At 43.2% G+C, this 25,072-nt stretch overlaps 1 protein-coding gene across 4 annotated transcripts in view; it reads right to left on the reverse strand.

The window, feature by feature from the left end:
* The window catches only part of FYN (FYN proto-oncogene, Src family tyrosine kinase), a 217,716-nt gene extending 194,995 nt beyond the window's left edge, over positions 1-22,721 (reverse strand). For 3 of the 4 annotated variants that reach the window (XM_058734993.1, XM_058734999.1, XM_058734992.1), the window contains exon 1: positions 22,293-22,716. The gene's annotated coding sequence lies outside the window, so the exon portion shown is untranslated. Of the gene's footprint in view, positions 1-22,292 lie in introns of all 4 variants that reach the window. The other variant, XM_058734998.1, reaches the window with a different exon arrangement.
* Between the last annotated feature and the right edge of the window lie 2,351 nt (positions 22,722-25,072).

The following is a 25,072-nucleotide window of genomic DNA, read 5'->3' on the forward strand; positions in this document are numbered from 1 at the left end:
ACAGGGAATCTCAGTTTTTATACAAAAATGCCCCATTTAAAAATGTTCATTTAATTTTTAAAATGCCTCATGTGGCCTAATGAAACATAATAAACAAGGGTATAATCCGGCCCATAGACTGGTTTGCTATCTGTTTAAGTCATAAGATCCAGCTCTTGGTTTCTCTTAATATTAAATAGGAAATTGGCCGCTATCCGCCCCTTGGGGTTATTTAAGAGCATGGGGGAAGGGGATTATTATCACGTAACAAAATAATCCAAGCCCATTCAGATGCACAAAGCAGAGTAACATGATCCCTTGGTTTTATGTAATGTTAATAGATGTGGCTTCATTTTTTTGTAGAATTATTTGAAATGTATAATTATACATGTTAGCTTCCAAACAAACAAAAGAGGTAATTGTAATAGCCTTGGAGGACGAGGGTGTGACCAACTCGATCAAGCAGTGGGGTGGAAGTCTGAGGGGAATGGCTTTGATTTTTTTTTTTAACAAACACTGTGTAGAGACAGGTGGTGTAGACAACCCTCTCAAGAAACACTGCACTAAAGGGCAGCACAGCAACGAGGTGGTCTCTACGTGAGAAATGCAAGGTGAAAATAACTTAATCTTAAAAATGGATGAAATCACAAATGTGGTGACAGAATGAGTATCATGTTAGAATAAACAAAAAAAAAAAAACAAAAACCCCAAGTACCAACTAAAGCCATTATGTCAGCAAAATACTAGACAGTATTGGGTGCAGTAAAAATTTTATTATTAAGAGTGAAGAAGTTAAGATCTAGTTACGCTGGTTTTCTTAAACAAGAAGTCGGGGGGGGGGGAAGATCTTTACTACAACACACATTGCCCCACATTTTACACTGTGCCATTTCTGTATTTGTCCTTTTTAGCCTACTTCTAGCAGTTTCTCTTTGCTAAAATACATTAGTTGCCATGGAAACAATGTCATAGTGTGTAAAACCACTCACTGTCCTTGGAAAGGCATTCATGATAAAAACTGAACAGTAGCATGTTTTAAAAAGCAATCCCATAGACAGCAGTTGTGTAAGAACACCACAAGATCTCAAAATTGTGACTTCGAGGTATTCCACCACCACCATCATATGGTCCGGTTTCCCCCAAGTCAACCAGAGAAGCACCTTTCCTCCTCTTGTACACCAAGAGTAATTACAACAAAATCTCCCATCTAATGTTGGTGAAAACAATAGATTCCCTGTGAGGCACGCTCACTTCTCTGGATGGGGTGGGGCTGGGAAACTGTAGAATCAGAAGGTTTGTAGGCATGATAACACCTCTGCTAATGAGAAGGATTTAGTCCTGTGATACCTTCTGCTGTCCAATTTTGTTTTAAGAGAGGGAAATAATACTTAGGACATAGAGATTTACACTTGTTTTTCCCTATTGTCACAGATTAGCAAGACACTCTTTCTTTTTTCCTTTCATCAACACAAAGTAGACCATATTTATTTCTCTGAGATAATACATTGAGCAGCTTTCATGTGCCATGTTGGCAAAGGAAAACAGGCAAGATATGGGTCCCCTGGAAGCTGAAAATCTGGTGGAGCCAACTGGGCAAGGGTGGGAGCATAAAAGGCCTCCTGGGTCTTGGTGAAGAGCCGGATTTTATTCTAACTGCAAATAGGAAGATAATTGAGTGGTGTTCCCCAGCAACATGATCTCACATAGATTTTTAAAAGCTCACTCAGCTATGTGGGAAGTGGGATTGGAAGTCAACAGTAGAGGAGCGCAGAGCAGTAATGTTATCAGAATCGTCCCAACGAAAGAGGGCAATACAAAGCAGATGGAGAAATGTGATCTCTAATTAGGGTGACTTTGCACCTTGGCTCCTCTGTGAAAATGGTAGATGACATCTACTGTCCTGGGCACTCGTCAGATTAAACATTTGTGTAAATGATTCATTTTTAAGCCAAGTGTTATTATTATTAGTTGCATCAAAATGTACCAAGATTGGATTTGCATTTCCAGCTTCTGCCATAGATAGACTTGCCTGCCAGTGGGTGAGATAACCTCAAGGTGAAGAGAATTTTCTGAAAGGTAACCAATGACAATCCATCTCTTTTCCTGTCCTTTTCCAATCTTGGCCTAGTAAACACCTCCCTCTCAAGGAAAATAGGATGCTCACCAATAAAATAAAGAACACTTGGACATGAGCAGCTCAGGGCAGCTAACTCCTCCCAGTCTCAGAGGGCAGTGCCCCTGGCAGACGCTGGATGCAATGATCAGTTGTGCTGTGAGCCATGCTGCAGCTAGAGTTGCACAAGACATCCATCACAAGGGTCAGTGGGAAACAGAAGATTACAGGTTAGGTGTACATGAAATATATTCAGGACATGGCCCTTCTCAAGAATGGTGTAAATGCTTTCATTACAGTGTTTTTGTCATTTATCGATGGCTATTCTAATTCACTTCGTAATGTGCCTTTTGGCGATAATGAAACAAAAAGGAAAAAACGGCAAATTTAGTGAAAAATTAAGTACTGTATTTCTATTTTTCGAGAAAGCTGATGATGGAATGTCAACGCATACAAACTGCTGGTTAATATTCATTATCCACCATGGGAGCCATAGTGGTATCATTCACTCCATAAACCACAGCCACAAATCTACAGAAGCACAGATCAGCAACTACTTCAAATGTTAATCACTATTGTAATAAGGTTGTGTCCGAGGATGACAATCTAACACATGCTGCTATAGAAGGTTCACTAACATAGCACTCTAGGAAGTATGACTTTTCTTTTAGATCAAATGCTTGCTATTCTAAGTTGATTCTGCTTATTTCTGAGTAAATAAGTACATATATGAAAAGCGAAGTGATAGCTTTTAATGTGTTGGCTTCATTAGCAAAAGAAAAGAAATTTAACAGTTAAATGATTCCAGTTTTAGGTAGTATTAACCAGTGGTTTAAGTAGAAAAAATCACAGTGGTTTGATTTTTTTTTTTCCATCTATTTCCTGAGATCAAATAAAGCTTGTGGAAGTTCATTCTGTCACAGGTGAAACATCTCCTGTTACTGTGAATGCCACTGTAAATTGTAAAAAGTTTAACATGAGAGGGGCGCCTGGGTGGCTGTCGGTTAAGCATCTGACTCTTGATTTCAGCTCAGGTCATGGTCTCACGGTTCATGGATTCAAGCCCTGCACTGGGCTTTCTGCTGGCAGCAGAGACTGCTTGGGATTCTCTCTCTGCCCCTCCCATGCTCTTTCTCTCAAAAATGAATAAATAAAACTTAAAAAAAAAAAAAAGCTTAACATGAGAGAAGAAATTATTTGTTTTTGCAGCGAAATACACATATAAATTTTATAATGCTAAAAAACAACTGCCCTTACTAAATCAAGAAACCTGGGGCGCCTGGGTGGCGCAGTCGGTTAAGCGTCCGACTACAGCCAGGTCACGATCTCGCGGTCCGTGAGTTCGAGCCCCGCGTCAGGCTCTGGGCTGATGGCTCGGAGCCTGGAGCCTGTTTCCGATTCTGTGTCTCCCTCTCTCTCTGCCCCTTTCCCGTTCATGCTCTGTCTCTCTCTGTCCCAAAAAAAAAAAAAAAAAAAAAAAAAAAAAAAAAAAATGTTGAAAAAATGCTGAAGAAACCTATGGAACAGAAAGTCACTTGGAATTGCATATGCATATGCATAACTCATAACTGCATTCAAATAAGTGGCTATATCCTACCAAATGCAAAAAAAAAAAAAAAACTATAGATGTAGAAATTGACAAATAATAGGAAAACATAACTACCAAATTTTTGTGACAAAGTGTTTTGTGAATATTATTAACATTTCAGCACAATAATATGTGCCTTTTACTTTGCCACCTGTCATCAGCAACCAAGTTTTAGAAAAAATGTTTGAGGGGCTCCTGGGTAGCTAAGTCAGTTAAGCGTCTGACTCTTGATTTTAGCTCAGGTCATGATCTCACATTTCGTAAGTTCGAGCCCCCTGAGCCTTGTGAGTTGGAGCTTGGGATTCTCTCTCTCCCTTTTCTCTCTGCTCCTCCCCTGCTCATGCTCGCTCGCTCTCTCTCTCTCAAAATAAATAAACTTTAACCAAAAAAAAGAAAAAAATCTTTGAGAAACGATTCTCTAAATCAACCTAGTTGTTGCATAATGGTATGATAGATGAATCCTGTAAAGTTTGGGTGCGTTCTGTTCCAAAACAGTTGGAAATCTTTCATTAAAGCAGTGAATGAAGCGCCAAAACACTTCAGTTCTTTAAAGCTTTTAGCCAATTGCAGTCATTGAAAACAAGGCTTGCAAAAAGGAAGATGTTGAAATTTATCCCGACAAAGCAAAGGAGGGACTAAACACAGTGTCCAAGATTTAATTCTGAAATTGTATTATGATGTGTTGAAGGATCTCGATTTGAGGTGATATTTTGATGGTGCTCCTAGTTTTAATTGGATACATTTATATTAGGAACCAGAATGGAGAGAAATTATGAAGATCTACAATTTGTGTCACCTAAATGTGACAAGACATTCAAAAGGACCACAGAGGAATTTATTTTCATGAGTTTTGTAAAAATATTTATTAACGATAAAAATCCTGAGGGTAAAAGACCTGTGAAAATATTTGGGCTAAAATATTAACACATTTCAACACGTAAAAAGTTAGCCCGAGGAAAGCCTCCATTTAGCAGAATTTGCTCTGAGCTCATGTGCATCAGTAGAAATTACTATTTTCTCTGCGAAAAAAATATTTTGATGTATACCATGAATGCCAACTGATGACAGTAACAATTTCACATAGTGACTATAAGACACAACTTTGAACACGACTAGAGGCAAGTCTATGAGAACATTTAAAACCGTTCATTCTTCATAAAAAATATGTGACATGGGTATTAGAGACATATAGCTAGAAACTGACTAGAGTGAATGTATACCCCAAATAATTATGGTCATAAGTTCTTTTTACTGCTTACTCAGTATAAAGGTTTTTTTCTTCTAATGTACACGGACATGTTTTTAAGTTTTAGAAATTTTATTTTTCCGATTTTGAATAGAACCATTTCAAAGGTCCAAACATGGTACCAGTTAATAAATCAACCTTTAAAAATTCTATAGTATTCATTATTTTAGTGACTCCTTTCCACAGTGTTATGATCTCACATCTCGAGTTCTCTTGGCTCCCACTGACAGATAAGGAAAAATATGAGATGCGTGTATATTTTGAGAAGATGTGCTCAAAGTGCCACCATAATTTTCTAGTAGAAAAGTATATAAGCAGCATCCTCAACACACCACCAAATACACACTTTTTAAAGCAAGACTAAAGATTTCCCTTCTCAAATTACTAGGCATTTCAAGAAACAGCAGGTTTTAAAACATCTTCTTAAATGTAGCATCATCCTTGTACGAATGTCAAGTTGGGATGAGGCATAATTAAAAAGAGCGAACTGGTTTCTGCGCCCGCCCCCCCCCCCCTCCCATTTAGTGTTCTGGTAACTACTTATGAGTTATACTCGAAAATGAATCCCTCTATATACTCATGCTTTATTTAGTACATGAGGACTGAATAAAAGTGAAGAGTTTCTCCCATGATAATCAGAGATTGAATACAATCTCTAGTATTCACCCTGATTCCTTTAAAATATGGAACTGAGGGATCACATCCAGTAAGTCTTCTCTTCTAGTCTCCAGTATCACAGTAAATTGATTAAAGAAAGTCCTGAAATTCTAATAATTTCCACTGAAATGAGTCTCCTTGGCAACTGAAGTCCTCCCTTCCAGGGCACTCAGAAGAACTGCCACAAGCTAAAAACAGGAAGCCCAAATCCCCACTACGTTTGGGAATATCTGGTAGACAAGCCTGCTCCTTGAGAGGGCAGATCTTCCCACTTCTTGCCCAAAGTGAACCTGATACACGTATGCGAAGACATGATTTACTCAAAAGAAAAAGCATACTCTAAGAATACAAGCCAGTGAATATGCTGCCATCATTGTTACCATCATCATCAAGATAAAATACAGCTCAGATGCAATGTGGCAGGAGTGAAATTTACACCTATTACTCAGCTGTACACACACAAAAAATGTTACTTAAGGACACCCGGCTGGCTCAGTCACTGGAGCATGCAACTCTTGATCTCAGGGTCATGAGTTCCCACCCCATGTTGGGCCTAGAGCTTCCTAAATACTTTTTTTTTATTTAAAAATTTTTTAACATTTATTTATTATCGAGAGACAGAGCATGAGCATGGGAGGGGCAGACACAGAATCCGAAACAGGCTCCAGGCTCTGAGCTGTCAGCACAGAGCCTGACACAGGACCTGAACCCACCAACTGGGGAGATCATGACCTGAGCCGAAGTCAGGCGCTCAACTGAGCCACCCAGGCACCCCAATGAATAAATACTTTTTAAAAATGTTACTTCATTTCTCCAGTGTTTAATTCAAATTGATCACAACCACGGCATTTCTGACGATAGTAACAAAAACAATCTCGACACTTCAAGATAACTTAATCTCTTCAGATTTAAAATTCTTAGTTGCTTCAGGGCAATTAGTCAAATTAAACTTCTCTCAAACTGCCTCTCAGGGCTGTGTTCTTTTCCCTTGCCCTTCTGCCCCCACCCCAGGTTAGCAGGATGGGGAGAGGACCTAGTCTAGGCACTGCCCTCCATGCCCTCACTGGCGTCCCTGGGATGTTTCATCCCTTTGTCTTTGGGTGTTGGCCTGATTCTGCTGATGTGACTGGTAGACTGAACCCAACCAGTCTCCAGGAGTGAGACTGCACAGTTCACTCTGTGCCGCCTTCATTCTGCCTCCCAGCTCCCTCTGCACCTCCACATGTGCCTGAGGGGGCCTACAGGCCCATGGGATCGCTCCTATGCCACGTGCAGGCTTTGGGGAATTGAGAGGGCTTGTTTCTGCCTAAACACGCCCCCCTGTAGAGTACACTACAGGTAGTTTCCTTCCAGGGTTCCAGACCAAATGCAAGGTATGGGTGCTGTCTGCAAGCAGATTCTCCTCCACTCTCCTGAAGTGGGGGATCTCAGCCACCCATTCATTTAGCTCTAGTCTCCTCCTAATCTCTACAAGCTCCATGCTCCATCCCAGGAAGGTATTTCCTCCTTCCTGCATGGCTTACTACACAATATATACCAGGCCTTCTGAGATCTGCCTCCTTGGAATCCACAATCATTTTTCTTCTAACAAAGCCTGCCTCTTTTGAGTGAAGGCCTGGGCTAATTCTGGTCTCTGAAACATGCTTCAAGGGCTTGTTTTGAAAGTCAAAAGCTGAACAACGTCTTCTTTGTCCTAGACCATATTCTGTCCTCCCCCTGAAGTAATGGAATCCTTCGCCTCAATGGGGGAGATTCCCAGGGAAACAAGAATTAGAAGGAAAGGAAAGTAAATTGAATACTAGTTTAAGATTATCCCCCACTAAACAAGGTCATAATGTAAGGTTTCAGAGATCCCAGAACATTCACCCAGGATTTTTAAATTTTAATTAAAAAAAATTTTTTTTGAAGTAAAGTCTACACCCAACATGCGGCTTAAACTGATGACCCTGAGGTCAAGAGTAGCATGCTCTGCTGACTGAGCCAACCAGGCACTCCATTATCCAGGATTTTTTTTAAAGTGCAACATACTGGGGCGCCTGGGTGGCTCAGTCGGTTGAGCAGCCGACTTCGGCTCAGATCATGATCTTGCGGTCGGTGAGTTCGAGCCCCACGTCAGGCTCTGTTCTGACAGCTCAGAGCCTGGAGCCTGTTTCAGATTCTGTGTCTCCCTCTCTCTGACCCTCCCCCGTTCATGCTCTGTCTCTCTCTGTCTCAAAAATAAATAAACGTTAAAAAAAAAAATTAAAAAAAAAAAGTGCAACATACTGACATGTCATTCTTCTAGAAGACATCATTTACAGTCAACCCTTGAACAACATAGGTTTGAACTGCACAGGTCTACTTACACCTGGATTTTTCTGGATAAATACTGTACAGTACTGTAAATGTATTTTTTCTTATGGTTGGTTTTAATATTTTCTTACTTTACTGTAAGAGTATGGTATGTAATACATATAACATACAAAATATGTTAATCGGCTTTTGATGATCAATAAGGCTTCCAGTCAACAGATGGCAATTAACATTCAAGTTTTTGATAATTCAAAAGTTATACATGGATTTTCGACTGCCCAAGGAGTCAGCAACCCTAACTTCTGTGCTGTTCAAGGGTCATCTGTACACATATTTGAACCAAGAGCAAAAGAGGCCTATGGATTTCAGTTTCTTGAAGTATTTATACCTAATGTCCTTAATCATTAATCTACAGTTGAGCAGCTATACATTCAACAAGGAGCCACCCTTATTCAGCATCATTTTAGAACTCTACACTCCCCTAGGTTTCCTCTTCTGAGGGCTTCCTGCCTTTGTTTCCCCTCTTCCATACCTGCTGTGTTCACGCATATCTGTAAGACTACAGATCCTTCCTTACTGCATCTACCATCCCAGTTCCAGCTTGCTCCCCTAGCCAGCCTAAATCCTACTTGCAGCTGATTCAACCGATATTTTCCTTAGTCTCTAAGAATATCCTCCTCACTTGATGGTTCAAATCAATTCTCTAGGTCACCAAACGGTCAGATTTTCCATTCCAAAGTAACAAGTACTACTACAAGGCCAAATCACAAAACTGGGCTAAAGCGAGCCATTAAAAAGTACCTACAAATTCCAATGGGGCCTCACTATTTCTCTGTAATACATTTTTGGTTTTTTAAAAAGATTTTATTTTTAAGTAATCTCTACACCCAATGTGGGGCTCAAACCCACAACCCTGAGAACAGGAGTCACATGCTCCACTGACTGAGCCAGCCAGTCACTCCTCTCTGTAATAATTTCTATCCATCTATTAAAATATTACTCTATATTTTTGTGGCTATTTGGACTTCTTCTAGATTCTCCAAGCTGTCCTCCTATCTTTGAACCTTCCAACCTTGGATAATGGCTCAGCCTCCAATTTTACTGAAAAGCTTCAGGACATCCACCCTTTGAACTTCTTTCTTTTCACATAAAAATGTCAGGGGCGCCTGGGTGACTCAGTTGCTTTAGCGTCCAACTTGGGCTCAGGTCATGATCTCACAGTTTGTGAGTTTGAGCCCTGCATTGGGCTCTGTGCTGACAGCTCAAAGCCTAGAGCCTGTTTCGGATTCTGTGTCTCCCTCCCTCTCTCTCTGTCTCTCTCTCCTGCCCCTCCCATACTTGCACACGTGCTTTCTCTTAAAAATAAATAAACATTAAAAAAAATTTTTTTTAAATGTCAGTATCTTCATCTGCCTCAGTGATAGTTAGAAATCACACGTGTAAAATACTGTGCCTGCCCCTTCGTGGGAATTCAGACTTGCAAATACCCTTCTCATGTGTTCTTTCTCACTTCAAGTTACTGCTAATTTTTATCCCATTGAGAGCTATAGTGAGTTGAATGGCAGCCCCCTTCCCATTATAAAATATGCCCATCCGAAATCCCCTCATGGGGAAAAGGGTCTCTGCAGATATAATTAATAAATTAAGGATCTTGATGGGGTGCCTCAGATCTTGATGGGGGGGATCTTGATGGGGTGGCTCAGTTGGTTAAGCGACCGACTCTTGATTTTGGCACAGGTCATGATATCATGGTTGGTGAGACTGAACCCCATGTTGGGCTTTGTGCTGACATCGTGTATCCTGCTTGGGATTCTGCTTCCATCTCTGCCCTTCCCCTGCTCACGTTTTCTCTCTAAACAAGCAAACATTAAAAAAATAAAAATAAAAAAGAGGAAGTTAAGGATCTTGAGATGAGATCATCTTGAAATAGGGTAGGCCCTAAATCCAGTGACAAGCGTCCTTATGAGAGAGGAGAAAGCCATGTAAAGATGCTCAAAGGAAAATCTCATGTGAATTGGTGGCAGAAACTATAGTGATGGGTCTAAAAGCCAAGGAATGCCCAGGCCTGCCAGCAGCCACCAAAAGTTAGGAAAGAAGCATGGAACAGAGTCTCCAGAACAAGGTGTCACTGGGATGTGACACCTTAATTTCAAGACTTTTGGACTCCAGAACGGTGAGAGAAATTTTTCTGTTGTTTTAGGCCACCTAGTTTGGGGTAATTTGTTGCAGCCACAAAAGACTAATACAAGGGCTCCTCCTATACCCATCATGATCTTGCCCCTGCCAACTCTTTGTTGATCCTCTTCCATCCGTTATCCCCACCTCCCTCCAATCTCACCAACATCACCCTCACTAGTGGATCATTTCTGCATGTTCTAGCTCATCTAGAAGGTTCTTAAAGCCCAGCTGAGTGTCCTGGTGGGCAGCATAGAGCAGGGCTCTTCCCACACTGGCAGTTCTGGATCTCAAGTGCATGAGAGCATTGTTGTGGGGATGGAGGCCAGGGTACTTCAACCCCTACACACAGGACCTCTGTCACAGCTCGGGACAGGAGATCTGGGAAGCGGAGTTTGCCTTGGGAACTCTAGATCGGGGGCTCTTAAACCTTCACACACTGCACCCTTCCTCATTTGGCATACTTGGGCCAAGGTACAAAGAACGTCTGCAGTTTTCCAAGTGCCAGTCCTCCTTATATCACATTCAGGCATAAACTAACCAGAACTTCCCTGGAGCTACTGGCACTCACAGAGGCATCTAGCTCAGCTCATTATTCTGGAGTCCTCATAGGTCCTTTCCAGCCACACCTCACGGGACTTCACTGAGCAAATCTCAGTCTCTTGGAGAACTACCTGCAACTCTTAACAGTCCGAAATCAACAATCTGTTGAATAATGACTACAAGACGGTGGGAATTATATGGACAACCACACCTATATGAAAAGAAGGATGTGATATGGCACATTATCTACCTATGCCTTGCCCCTAATTTGAAAACAGGATTAGAAGTTGGCATCACTGGCATTTTCACCCAAGGAAGTTGAACATAAGGGGGAACGTAAAACACTGTGCAACCAGAATCTGGGTTCTGAACCATGATTTTGAGGACCTATCAATGCAAAGGACCTAATGTACTACCTACAAGAAGAAAATATATTCAAGATGCATCTCATTCCAGAAGTACTGAAAACACTTGTAAGACCTCCCAGCTTGGAAGCTCAGAATCATAATCAACAAGCATTTAATAAATGCACAGCTCAGTGTAGTGTTACATAGCACAACACAAATGAAATGAGGTGTGCTTTCAGCCTTCTAGAAGCATGCTACTGAAAACGGACAATTCTGACAGGGATATATACCAAAATGACTGAACATGAACAAACTGGATAAATGCATGAGGTGGTAACATTACACGCCAGCCAAGGAGAGAGTGTATTAGGACACTGGCATGTGATCTCCTGCATTTAAGGAGGTGGCTGTGGTAATGGGAGGGGGGTTGGGGGTGAGGAGGTGCTCAAATCATGGACCATGTATGGTTAAGGAAGGGAAAAAAGTTCACTACCGCTTTCCAAAGACCATAATGGCATTTCAAACAACAGTGAAGCACCAGGTACCTCCCCTCCTTCTGGCTGCAGCAGTTGGACTATATCCATACAAAATGTTCTTATTTATTCTCCCTCCCTTAGATACATGAAAGCTGGCATCCAGGTGAGGGCTAGGCAGGGCAACGCATTCATGAGGAATCACAGAGAACTTTCCACAGGTAGCCGAGAAGACTCTTAATGAGTGGCTGACAAACACTGACTGTTATGCTGTTGTCATCTTGTTACAGAAATGACTCGAGTAATGACCCCTAACCATGGAAAACATTTCATAAGGTTTATTTTCAGTCATTCTTTTGATGGAGATACAGAGGCTCTGGTTGGGGTACAGTGTTAAGTCATGACTTTGTAGGACCTTAAGTCTAGAAAAGAACCTTCCTCCCCTGCCAGGGAGATTCTTCAGATGCTGATACTACCAAGTGAACCAAATTAACACAGGGAGAGGATGGCACTTCCACAGTCACGGCTGGGTGTCACATGGCTGAGGGACTCAGGTAAATGCTACTCGGAGAGGTGCAGATATGGATGGGCACCGGCTTCCCCAGTCCTCTCAGACTTCCAGGTCAACCCTGGTGGCCACTCTGCACTCTTCCACCATCCACTACTGTTTTCTTCCGACTTCCTCCCAGTGTTGAAACATTCTGCATTTCTCCTGGTCTTGGATGTCACTGCACCACTGGTAACTTCCTATGGTTTTTAGTGAAAATCTTATTGGTGAAAACATGATGGCAGAGGACAAAGAAGTAACTATTTCCCTGACCACTCTAAATGTTTAACCAAAAGCTCAAGATTACGAGGGAAAGATCTTTAAAAACACACCATCCTCAAAATGCAACAGTGGTTCTTGAACCAGTCTGGGACAATCATTGACCCTAAACCATGCGGGCTGGTAGAGAGTCAACCTGGTGCCATCAGAAACTACAAAAACTACACAAGCTCAACATCCAAGCCCCACAGATGCCCAGGAGACCAGCTACATACTCCGGGGCCCTGCTCCAGGGCCTCTCCAGATAAACATCCACTGAATACCTACACTACGAACGACATCGTGCTACCTGCTATAGGGGGGCCAGCAAACAACATTTTTGCACACAAAGGGCCAACAGTTTCTTGAGAATACAGGACCCACACAGATTCCTTGGAGACCTAGATTATAGTCCAAACTAAATTAGTAACTGGATATATGACCTTGGGCAAGTCACAAAATCTCTCTGAACCTTAGATCTCTCCTATGAGAATTTAACTAACAACATAAGGCATCATTATTAGGAGACAACTGGTCATAAGTATTCAATGTAAGAGGATGAGGACATTAGGGGAAACTTCTAAAGCTGGGATTGAAAAATGGGTAGAATTCTGAGGGAAAAGAAGGGTAAGGGGATTTCAAGAAGGGAAAACAAAGGCCAAAACCCATTTTTCATATTAATGAGATACTAGACTGACATCTGGCTAATCAAGTGTTAGTGTAGTGGTAAATGAGGTGAGCCAAGTATGACTAAGAATGTGGACATGGAAGGCGTTGAATGCCAGCCTAAGGAATTTGGTCTTTTCTCCTATTCACTGGGTTGTTCGTAAAGGGACAAGGCAAGAGAACCAGTATCTACATCAGCTGGTACATCCATTTCACATGGATCAACCTCCCCTCACTCAATTTAGAAGGTATAGGAGTGAAGCAACTGCAATCATTATTTGCAAACCACAGGAGAGCCTGAAGGACATAACATATCAAGAGAATATAGACTGGGCAACAGTATATATAAAGGACAGCCACAGAATTGGCATTTTCAAGTAAAAGGAGATGATAAAAGATAGAGAATGACAGAATGTTAGCATTCGTTGATAACTCAGCTCCTACAACTGAAACAATGAGGTGCTCTATATTTGTAGGTTAGACAGTAAACTCTACAATGAAAGGTGAAAGCCTCCAAACTTTGAGAGCAAATAAGAGAAACCATGAACAGAAATCAGCACTTTTCAGGTATCCTTGTGTGCATGTGCCTAGTTATAGGCCACAGATCACACAATTCTGGAATAAAATGAAAACTGAAATGAAAATCAAATTTTATAAGTGACAATATTTGAAACCGTTATTGCTTTTAAATAGATATGACAACATATGGAAATGAAGAAACTTGTTAGTGTTTATTTGGCTTTTGGGTAGAATTTAATTTGGAGGGTGGGGGTGATCCCACAGAAATACAGATTCAGTAACTTTTGCTGGGGATTAAAAGAAGAAAGGATTGGGAAAAGTGCCCTGGGCTTTGTTGTGGGAAAGGCGATCTGGCTCATTTTTAATTTTCCATTAAAGCCCTACTTTTCAGTATAAAGCAGATGGAATCCTTATACAACTCCATGAAAAGCCTACTATTTTTGGGAACCTCAAAGACGGAAGCTCTGAGAAAAATGAACGTGTTTAAATTCATCAGATAAAATCCCACCAGCACATTCAAAAGAAGCAGGTACTTAGAAATCTTAAAAATACAAAGTAAGTGGTCTTTCTGTGATTGATTTCTGATCCCCAGCCTCCCCTGGGCGGCTGCTGACTCGAGCTGACTGATGATTTTCTACCACTTCACGGCCTGCTCCCATCAATGTGGATGAGACTCACTATGCTTGCTTCATTCCTTGTCTTTCAGAAGCTGCCTCCCTGATGGTTCCATCCCTACTGCCATTCTCATAGCCAGAAGGGAGTTCGGTGCTCAACCCTGACAGCCCCAAACCTACTGACTCAGAAGATGGCCCGGAGATATGCACTCTGTAAGATCCTCAGAGAATATTCATGTAGCCATGGCCCTAAAACTCTCTCCTTATTATTATGAGCTAAGACCTAGTTCAATATATATTGTTTGTTGTTCTGCCAGGGTGGATGGAAGAACAAGAGAGATGCTGTTTACAGAGCATGGACTGTGAGGTACTGGGCTAGGAGATGATATCCACTGTCTCCATACTCATGGCTTACAATCTCATTTGAAAGATGGAACAAAATTAGTGTTAGGAGCATAGATTTCTGGAACCAGACTGTCCAGGTTCAGATTCCAGCTCTGATGCTTACTAGCTGTGTGAGCCTGACTAAATCACTTAACCTCTAAACCTCAGTTTTCCCATCTGTTAAGGAGGAATAATGATAGTATACCATGGAATAGTGCTGGGTGTTGTGTTGGCCAATTGACCATGAATATGATATTGTCCCTGACTTCCAAAGAGCTCATAAGTCAATGAAAAAGACCAGTATCCACCCATTCTTCCACCCAGCTGATTCCATCTTGCTTTACAAGTCCAACTATGATGATGGTGATGATGAGGTAGAAATCAAGTGCCATGGGGGCCCATAGAAAGGACCAAAGAGGGGGCTTCCCAGAAGGTGAGTCTTGAGAGGAGTAATGAAGTAGTGAGGTTTCCACTGGGGGGAAAAGGTGTCTTTATATCCTCTAACACTTAACACAGAAACAACCGCAAAGCGAAGGCAAGGTCATTTGAAAGTAGGCAGGGAAAGAGGAACCACAGCTTTGGAGCAAAAGCAGGCATGAGCCTAGGAGCCAGACAGACTTGGCTTCTTTAGTAATTAGCTGTGTGACAATGGGCAAGTTACTTTACCTTTCTGAGCCTCAGTCTTCCCATTTGATCAATGGGGATAATAACACCCGCCTCATGGAGTTGTTATAATTAAGTAAATTACTGTATGTAAAGCACTTAACAAGGCCTCTGGGGTGCAATAAAAGCGGTAGGTATTATTATTTTTATGGTGTATTTAAGGAGGGGTGAGTAGCTATGGTGTGCTACATGGTTTTTTACATTATCACAAGGCCAGAAGTAAGCAGTCCTCAGAAAAAGCCTTATGAATTGAAATAAACAATGGGCTAAAACTTTCTCATGCTGTATTTTTTTTCTCCCCCAAATTTATAGTTAATAGACATTCAATACACATTTGCCCAAACCAACAGGGTGCTGTTGAGGTCATGGGGTCTACAAGGGCTGAATATATGATGACCACTGCTTCCTAAAAATACCCAGGAAGGACCTAAGTCGGCTTACGATCCAGAGTGAGGCCTCACGTGGGTCACCCTGGAAGCACGGAGATGAATGGGGAAATGCTCTCATCCAAACATTACGACAACTCAGAGCCTTACAAACGTTGTTAAAGTTTCATGAGTCAGTAAGCATTATCTTTCCTTCCCACGTTTTTATTAGACGATAAATCCAGTTCAATTTATATCCTTCTAGGATTACTGTGTCCTAATCAAGTCCAGAGTGCCACTTATTCCTAGGCTGTCTGTACTGCATGTCACCCAAGTCCCTCCAGGTAATACGGTTTAGGCTACTCATGTGTTTTAGTGGCTAAAAATTAGATTTGCTCAACTAGAAACACTGAGCACTCTCTCTCTAACCCAAATCACCATTTATTCATAGGAACCAAGTGCATGAAAGTCATAACTCATGTCTTCTCCCCCTACTCTCTAGTTTGTTCTGTCTTCAGGAGGTATGGGGACATTCTGAAGTCAAACTCAAGGGATTTACATTATTAATAGGTTAAAATTCTGGTTATCTGACTAAAACCAAGAAAGTCTTTGATAGGGCTAACTTCAAAGTGCTTTTGTTTTTTTTTACTCTCAAGAATAAAAAAGGCTCTGCATTTCTAACAAAGACTTGCTAAGTATGCTGTTTTCAATCATACTATATAAACTTTCCAAGCTTTCCAGTAATTCTTGATCCAGACCTGACAATCCATCACCCAAATCTCTGCCTAAAATATTCAAAATTTCCTTCTATACAGACAGTACATCTTCACCTTTCCTTCCCTAAGGGATATATGTATTGTATGTATATCTGTTACGTGTATGTGTGTACACACACACACACACACACGCATACATTTTAACAACAGCAGCAAACTCATCACTTTTCCCATATGTGGGGTTTTACGTTTATTAACTCACTGACTCCTCACAGCAAAGCTTTGAGGTAAGAACTATTATCTCCAGGTTAAAGGTGAAAAAAGGGAGGCACAGAGTTTAGGTAGTTTGGCCCCGTTCACACAGCTGGAAGGGGCTGAACCCGGCCCACACCTGAGTCCATGCTCTTGACCACATCCTTCGCCTGGACTGAATGGCTTGACAATGGACCTTAAGTGGTGACTCTGCCACCTTGGACAAGTCATCTAGCCTCTCTGGCCTCATTTTTCCTCATAAGTAAAACAGACGTGTTGGACTATGTGGTCTCTAGTCCCTTAAGGTCCTATGTTCCCCAGTTTTGATACATGTTTCTATCTTGGTCTAGGGAGCAGCAGAGTCTTAGACCTCCACCCCTTATCTTCCTGATGCTGCTCTGGCTGGATTCGGAGATCTTTGGTGCTAAATCAAACTGCACTTTTCATTCTTAATTTTGCTTAATGTCCGGGGCATAACCCTCTCCTCCTGGTGATCAAGGAAACCTCTCTCCCCTGGGCCTGCTCAACACTATGGCTCTTCATTCGGGGCTGCCTCTTCCACTCAGGGCTCCTCTAACCTCCCCCATTCCTGGGCTCTCCCCCAGCCCTGTCTACAAAGTCCCTGAGTATACTGCCCATGTCCATTATTTCAAGTAGTTTCTAATTTGCTGCTAATAGACGTATATTTAAGTCTTACTCTTCACTCCTACGACATACCTCAACCTGAAAGTCCGAAGTGTCCGTGATAAAGTCATCATTTGACATACCTGTCCTCTCTTACTGTATTATCTGTCTGCATGTTTCTCTCCACCTAATTTCCCAAAACCCCTCTTCTTCCCTGCCCCTCAATATACTGTCTTACCCTCTCTTACTCTGTTTTTTTTGTTGTTGTTGTTATTGTTGTTCCATCTCCACTTCCATTTCTTCCATTCAGACTTTTATATATTGCTCATCTGAGTTTCCATAACTACCTTCCCCGCATTGGTCTTGACTGCCTCTGCAACAGCCTACACTGTGGCCAGATAATCTTTTATAAAATACAAATTAGATCAAAGCATCATCTCCACTTACAACTGTTAAATGGCATTCTGACATTCTGGCCCTTGAACAATGCAGGAGTTAGGGGTGCCAATCCCCATGCAGTCGAAAATTTGTGTATAATTTTTTACTCCCCCAAAACTTAACTATTAAAAGCCTACTGTTGAGACTGCTGCTAACATAAACAGTTGATTAACACATATTTTATATGCTATATGTATTATATACTATATTCCTGACAATAAAGTAAGCTGGAGAAAAAAATGCTAAGATAATCACCAGGAAAATACATTTCCAATACTATATACCATATTTATAAAAAAAAAATCTGCATATAAGTGGACCGTGTGCAAACCTAAGTTGTTCAAGGGTCAACTGTACTTACAAGAACACTCAGATTTTTCTCTAGCCTATCTTCTTCCTCTGTCTCTCTACAATACCCCCCGTCCCCCTCCAAAAACTACTTCCAATTTCCTAAAAGTGCATTTGCCTTCTGGGGCAATGGCCTTTCTACAACACTCTACTAGCTGACTCCTACTCATCTCAAAGACACCTCCTCCAACCTTTGCTGCCTGGCTGCCCCACTTTTCCACCTCTTTGTGTAGTTCATGCTCCATTCTACATGCTCTCTTCCTCTTGTGAGGGTCCCTAGAATCACAGCAGAGACTTCCTTTGTCCAGGTAAGTTCCTTAGAGCAGGATCACACCTCTGCCCCTGAAGCATGTAGCTCAGTGTCTGGCAAATGGTAGATACAATGAATGAATGTTGCTGAATGAGGAAATATGTATGACCATTCACATTTACCCACCTATCTGTGGCCCACAGAAGGACACAGCTTAAAATAGAAATCACACAGAGTAAAAGTATTTCCAGTATCAACATGCTTTGCTTTCCCATTTTTAACTTTTTAAATTTAAATATAAGGTTGTTTCACAACAACTAGAAATATCAGTTTCCAAAGTATTTAGCTATATTCCTCTTATGGCATGTAACATATTTTAATTAATATTATTATATCCATATATAGTATTTTGCATATTGCCTAGTGGCTGAGAGCAAGGGATTTGAAACCAAACTAATTGGGCCTGAACTGTGACTGTACCACCTAATAACTATATGATCTTCAGTTAGTTACTTAACCTCCCCTGCTTCAATTTCCCACCTGTAAAAGGGAGAGAAGTGAAACCACTTCAGATCATTATTGCTAAGACCAGAACTTCAACAGCGCTTGACAGATAATAAATGCTCGATAAAAATTAGCTATTATTTATTTACTTTTATCTCCCCTGGCAGACTGTGAGCCCCTGAAGAAAAGGACAGCAGATGCATTCATTTTCATGACCCTATCTCCTAGTGCCTTGCACACAGGAACACACTTGGCTAATGTTTCCAGAACAGAGGAATATAATGAACCGTTTGTAGCAAAAATATATGCATTATTAACTATGATGAATAGTATGGACAGCATTGCTCCAATGGTTTGGAGGCCTGTGGAGAACAGAGACTATAACACGAGCAGTTTGCCCTGCTCCTGGAGGTCTGGAAACTTAGTCTCCGTGGAATACGCAGATACCACAATCACCAAGTCAGGACAGCTGTGTGGTGAAGGGGACCCAGGCAGGACTGAGTGCTGGGCTGGCTAGGGTTCCCTTCTCATTAGCATGGCCCCAGGCAAGAAGTTTCTCCTCTACACTCTGCTTAATTTCCTCTTTCAGTTAAGAAGGTAGGACTGTGATTTCTAAGGACCCTCCCAGCCACTTTGGGAGTCTATAAAATCAACAAACAAAAAAAATCTAGGCCAAGAAAGGTTCTACTAGAGTAAAAGAACCATACCAAAGTCAACACAGGAGGCATGAGATCACTGTATTACAAGTAATCACTGAGTGGGAACTACTTGAACCAACAAAAAGCAAAGTTTTTTGAAACATGTTTAAAATAAAAAGATCTGAACTTATGAAATCAAAAGAATAAAAGCAATGATGGGTTTATGCTCCAGGTTTCCATACAATTAATTTAGTTTTCATCAGCCTACAAACTCCTTGAGGGCAATGACTGTGCCTTGTTGAATGGCAACATATGGCAAGGCTGCTGGCCCAAAATACATTTCTTCTTTTTTCTTAGTCACATGGCTAACCTACATTTCCCAGGCTCCCCTGCAGTTAAATGTGGCCACCTAACCAGCCCTTGTGTACAGAATGTCAGTGGAAGTGATAGGTGTCATTTCCAGGCCAAGGCATTTAAAAAGTGGACTACTGCATGAGGAATAATAAATGTCTATTGCCTTTGAGCCATTACGTTTCTGCAGGCCTATTTGTTACAGCTGCTAACGTTAGTTTAATAAATCCAAGTGCCTGGCACATACCAAAGACCTAACTCACATTTACTGAAACAGGATAAGACCAGGTTCCTTCTCTCAATGTGCTGACCAATTAATGATGGAAACAGAGACAGGCCAAACGTTATGCCTGCTGCTGAGGTCTGAAAACAAAATTGGAGGCGTGGTGATTTGTTTGGTGGGGAGGATAAAGAAAACATCAAAGACTTTTGAGCTGAGCCCTAAAGGTTAAACAGAATGCAAGCAGATCTGATGGGATTGGAGAGTCCAGACCCAGGACAAAGCATAAAGTACAGAAAGCAGAGTGTGCATTTGTTCACATTCAACCTTATCATTAAGTCTCTTTAGCTCGGTCAACACAGTGTGAGCTTATTGTGCACGGACTTTCCTTCCTGGGTCTGGCATCAAACAAACAACCCTTTGTTTTTACAGCATACCCATTAACCCTATTGCTTTTTTTAAATATAAAAAGTTCCATGATGAATGTCCGTAGAAAGTACAGAAGTAAATGTTTAATGAATCATGACTCTTTGCTAATAAAATTCTTGAAAAATGACTCTTTTCTAATAAAATTCTTGAAAAACAAACTTAAGACAAGAGTCAAGGAGCCATGCTCTTAGGAATCAATGGGTTCAACCTACGTTTTCATATTATCAATTAAGCATGTAATAGCCACTGGCTTACAAAATGGAACATTAAGCCTCTAGATTTACATTAACATTTCCTCCTTGAGAGGAACACCAAACAGATGGTTCAAAGTTCAATCAAAAGATTCTCTACATCCTTGGCTCATAGTTAAGTGCCCCCCTACCCCCAAACGTTAGATAGTTAACAAACCACTTCCTCCAAAAGTCTGTGAGTCCCTTCATCTGAAAGCACAGTACCCATGGGGCCAGGACTCAGGAGAAAGAGCACAAAGGGTGGAAAGTATTGCAGTCGCTTGGGGTGGTGAGAGGAAGGATGTGGGTGTCTGAAGACTCCCCTGAAGCAGGGAAGAGACAGTCTCCCACGGCCTTCCAAATACCAATTTGAATGCTGTGTTTTTGATGCCCCCGGAAACTTGTTTAAATATAAGGGTAAAACAACACCAATGGGCAGACAACATTTCAAGACTTCAGCACTTCTTAGACTTGAGGGAAGAAGCAAATCTAGCTGCCTCACTCGTATCAAATACTAATTTAATTATCTGACTCAGAAGCCCAATTCTTCTGCTCCCACACCGACTTATCCTACCCCAGCTTTTTAGTACCTATCCTCAGAGGAGAGGAGGTTAAAACAAGGTGGAGGAAGGCTATCTTGATAAGAAAGCAACTCTTGGGACTGCTGGGATCATTTCCCCCTTAAATCTAAGAAGTACTGCAGCTGCCAGTCAACGCTACTGGGTCCATGAATACAGCAAAATGACAGCACCTGCCACCCTGCAGCATCTGGGGCCTTTTATGTTTTGGTAAATGTGGCAGGAAAGACTCTCAGAGAGAAAATCAACTGCTTTATCTGAGAGAAAGGGAAGCCCCAGTGAAGAGAAAGAAGAATCATCGTGCCCATCCTTGGGTACTTTGTGCCTCTCCTCTCTGTACACTGAAAGGGCTCTTTGTGTCACACACACACACACACACACACACACACACACACACCCGGCGAGTCTGTGTGATTTATTAAGGGGAGGAGGGGCAAGAAGGGTGATTGTATTATCCCGCTTCTCACTGAGTCCCAGCAAATCTCCGCCTGGGCCCAACCTCGGTGGCCTCTTTCTGGCCCAGTCCCCTCTGCCTGTGGCCGCAGAGATAAGAGAGGCGACCAAACAAAAAACAGTCATCGATCTGGGGAAGTAGAGAGGAAATTCAGCGGGCAGGGAAGAGAAAGGAGGTTGAGGGAGCAGAAGGGGTGGGGAGGCAGAGGAAGAAGAGCGAAGGCTCCAGCAAGGGGGACAGGGGAAGGTTGGGCGGGTGGTGGCACAGGAAGAGTGAAGGGGAGGATGGGGGAAGTGCTAGGGAGGTGCCAGAAATAGGCAGGAGGATGAGCTGAGGAAAGCGACGACCGCAGAAGGAGGCCGAGAGGTGGAGGAGTGGGGCAGGGGTGGGGTGGGGTGGGGAGGGAAGCAGCACGGGGCATCAATTATTAAGTGATTACATCATCCCTGACATTAAAACAACACACACAGACCGAGTCCCCGCGGGGGGCCCCCGAAAGGAGGGCGAGGGTGGAGTCTGGGCCAGCCTCGCCCCCCTGACAATTCCTATTCTCACCCTGCGCCCGCTCGCAGGCGAGGAAACGGGCCCCCCATCCCTGCGCCACCTCAGGGCCGCACCCCGCAGAGGTGTCCTCCCGCGCGGCCGCGGGAAGACTCCGAGCGGGGCCAACTCCCCGGCAGCCCCGCGGGGCGCCCCGGAGGCAGCAGCGGCGACCGCCGGGAGACTGCAGCGCGGGGCCCCGCGGCGGGGGCGGCGCAGCGCGGGGGCGTCGGTGGCCCGCGTCTCCGCAGCATCCCCACCGCCTCCCAGTGCGCATCCCCGACCGCTTACCTGCGCGGCGCTCAGGCTCCGGAGCCCATTCACATGGTCTTCTCCCCGCCCTCCTCCCGCGCGGCCGAGGCGGTTCCGGGGGTTCCTCGGCGGGCCCGGGAGCCGGTGGGCCTTCCGAGAGCGCCGAGGGGGCGGCGCCGGGTGTCCCCGGCCCGGCGGCCGGATCCCTCCCTGGCGCGGACGGCGGCCGCCGGGCGGTGCGGCGCGGGCGGCGGCTTTGTGTGTGCCCAGAGAGCTCTCGGTGCGCTGGCTGAAGCGCCGCGCGCCCGGACGTTGGAGGACGCGCGGCTCCGAGGGCAGCCTGCTTCTGCTTTCGCGGCCGGCCGGCGGGCGGGTCTCGGCGGCCTTTGGTCACGACGACCCCTCCTCCTCTCCCGCGGCAGCCCCCTCCCCGCCGGCTCCGCTCCTGACAGATGGCGCAACTGCAACAACGCGCCGCCGCCACCGCGGCTGCTCGCAGCTACTCACGCTGATGCTCCGGCCCCTCCAGCCCCAGCCCCGGTGAGGAGGGGGCGGGACGCACGCTGAGAGTGGCAGGCCCCGCTGCCCTATCAACGCACCCTTCGGGAGCTGCGGGCGGCGACCATTGGTGTCTGGGGCGGGGGCGGGGCCGAAAGGGGTGGGGCCACCGGGTGGGTTGAGCGTTACTGTGGCAGCAGGCATCCTGGCGTGCGTGCGGTGTGGGGTGTAAGAGGGGATGCGAGGTTGGAGGAGTTTGTGTGTGTGCTTTTAAGGATTGTGTGGACTTGCGAGGTAGTGGGTTTGGGCGGGGGAAGTAAGGGAGAGTGTGAGCTGCAGTTTCTGCTTTGCGGAAGGTTGCGGCTGCCACTGCAGAAAGGCATCTGCCATTCCCCCCAAACCATGGGAACCTGCCTCCAAAAAGGGCTATCTTGCCTTTTCTTGTGTCTTCTCATTTGAAGGTGGGAGGATAAATTGGGAAAGTGTTAGGTGGTGAAAACGTTTTCTCTAATCGAACTTAAGAGTGCCGAGCAGCCCGGAAAAACCATCACAGAAACCTGGAAAAACCAAGAGAACCCTGGAAACGCACAATTAAAAAGTATTATTAATAATAAAGAGAAAGAGAAGGGGGGAGAAGGAGGAAATTGAGATTACTCTATTAGTCTCCTATTTTCGTGGACACACATTTTCAAGCAAAAGTCTGGAGGAAGTATTACTAAAATAGGGGGAGGGGTGGAGAGGGCAAGTGTGGACTAAGGAATCTGAAATCAGAGTAGAGATTTGTTTGTATAGTTTTTCCCCAACTCATGTTTAATTGTAGCCATTGGTTGTCTTTGGTTTCTCATGACATGTAAGCTTCTCATGTTTTTTTTTTCCTTCACTGAATCTGAGCTTTTGCTCAGATTTTCCTTAATGAAATAACAACCGGTTTAGTATACAGTTGGGAGCGCATCAGTCTTTATTTCCTACCCAGCTTTTCTATGGCAGGATGTAACTTCATAAAAAGAAACACTTTGGCTTCCTGATTTTCTTTATAGGTAATTCCTGTTTACTGAAAGTTCTCCTTTAAGGCATGCTCAGATTCATTCTCCTCAGTAATTTGACAAGAACCCTCCCCTCCCCCCTCAGCATATCTAATGTTCTGAGATACAGAAGTGAATTAGCTTCTGCTTCTATGCTCAAAATCTATATTACCTTCCTGCCCACTAGTTTTTTTTTAACCATAGTTTAAAAATATCAGCCACTTTTGCTGACTTTTTTTTTTGTACACAGTACTTTGAAAAAAGTTTCCTGGGGCGCCTGGGTGACTCAGTGGGTAGAGCATGCAACTCTTGATCCCAGTGTTGTAAGTTCGAGCCCAACGTTGGGTGTAGAGATTACTAAAATAAATGTGTTTAAAAAAATTGCCAACATTTATTAAAGGATTCTCATTTTATGGATGAGGAAACCGAGGACAAGAGAACTTAATAACTAAACTCAAGGTAATAGTATAGGGTGGTTAGTGTTGGGTGTTTTTTCCTCCTTTAAACAAAATGGTAAATGAAACCATGTTTTAAATTATATGTCTGGCAATTCATTCCAAAGTCCCAAGAAATGGAACTACAACAAGGACCAGAGGATTTCCACACACAAGAATACCAACTTCATCTAGCCAAGAATTGTTGATCTTAAGAGAAGGGGCTTCTCTTCCTTAGTACTAGCCTGCCAGGGCTGTCCTAGATTTGAAGTGGGTTGGAGACGCAATCGTCTAGAGCAATGGTTCTCAAACCATAGCATATATCAGAATTATCGGAAGGGACTTGTTAAAATGTGAATTGGTGTTCCCCACTGCCAGAGGGCTGATTCAGTAGGTTTGGAACAGGGGTCGAGAATCTGTACTTCTAACAGTTTCCTGGTGATGCTGCTGCTGCTGATCTGGGTATCACATCTTGAGAACCACTGGTCTAGAACCAAGCTGTCCAACATGGCAGCTGCTAGCCACACATGGCTGTTAAGTACTTGAAATGTACTTGAGTACTTGAAACGTGGCTAGTGCAAATTAAGGTATGCATGCTGTAAATGTAAAAGACATATTGGATTTCAAATATTTAGCATGAAAAAAAGAAATGTAAAAAATAAAATGTTATTAAATTTTATTTCACCTATTTATTTATTTAGTAATTTTTGTTAAAGTTTGCCATTTATTTTAAGAGAGTGTGAGAGGGGGAGGGGCAGAGAGAGGGAGAGAGGCTGATCCCAGGCAGGCTCACACTGCTAGTGCAGAGCCCAATGTGGGCTCTAACCATGAGATTGTGTCGTGAGCCAAAATCAGGAGTCAGATG

The sequence above is a fragment of the Neofelis nebulosa genome, chromosome 6 (genome assembly GCF_028018385.1).
Source record: "Neofelis nebulosa isolate mNeoNeb1 chromosome 6, mNeoNeb1.pri, whole genome shotgun sequence".
NCBI classification, from domain to species: Eukaryota; Metazoa; Chordata; class Mammalia; order Carnivora; family Felidae; genus Neofelis; species Neofelis nebulosa.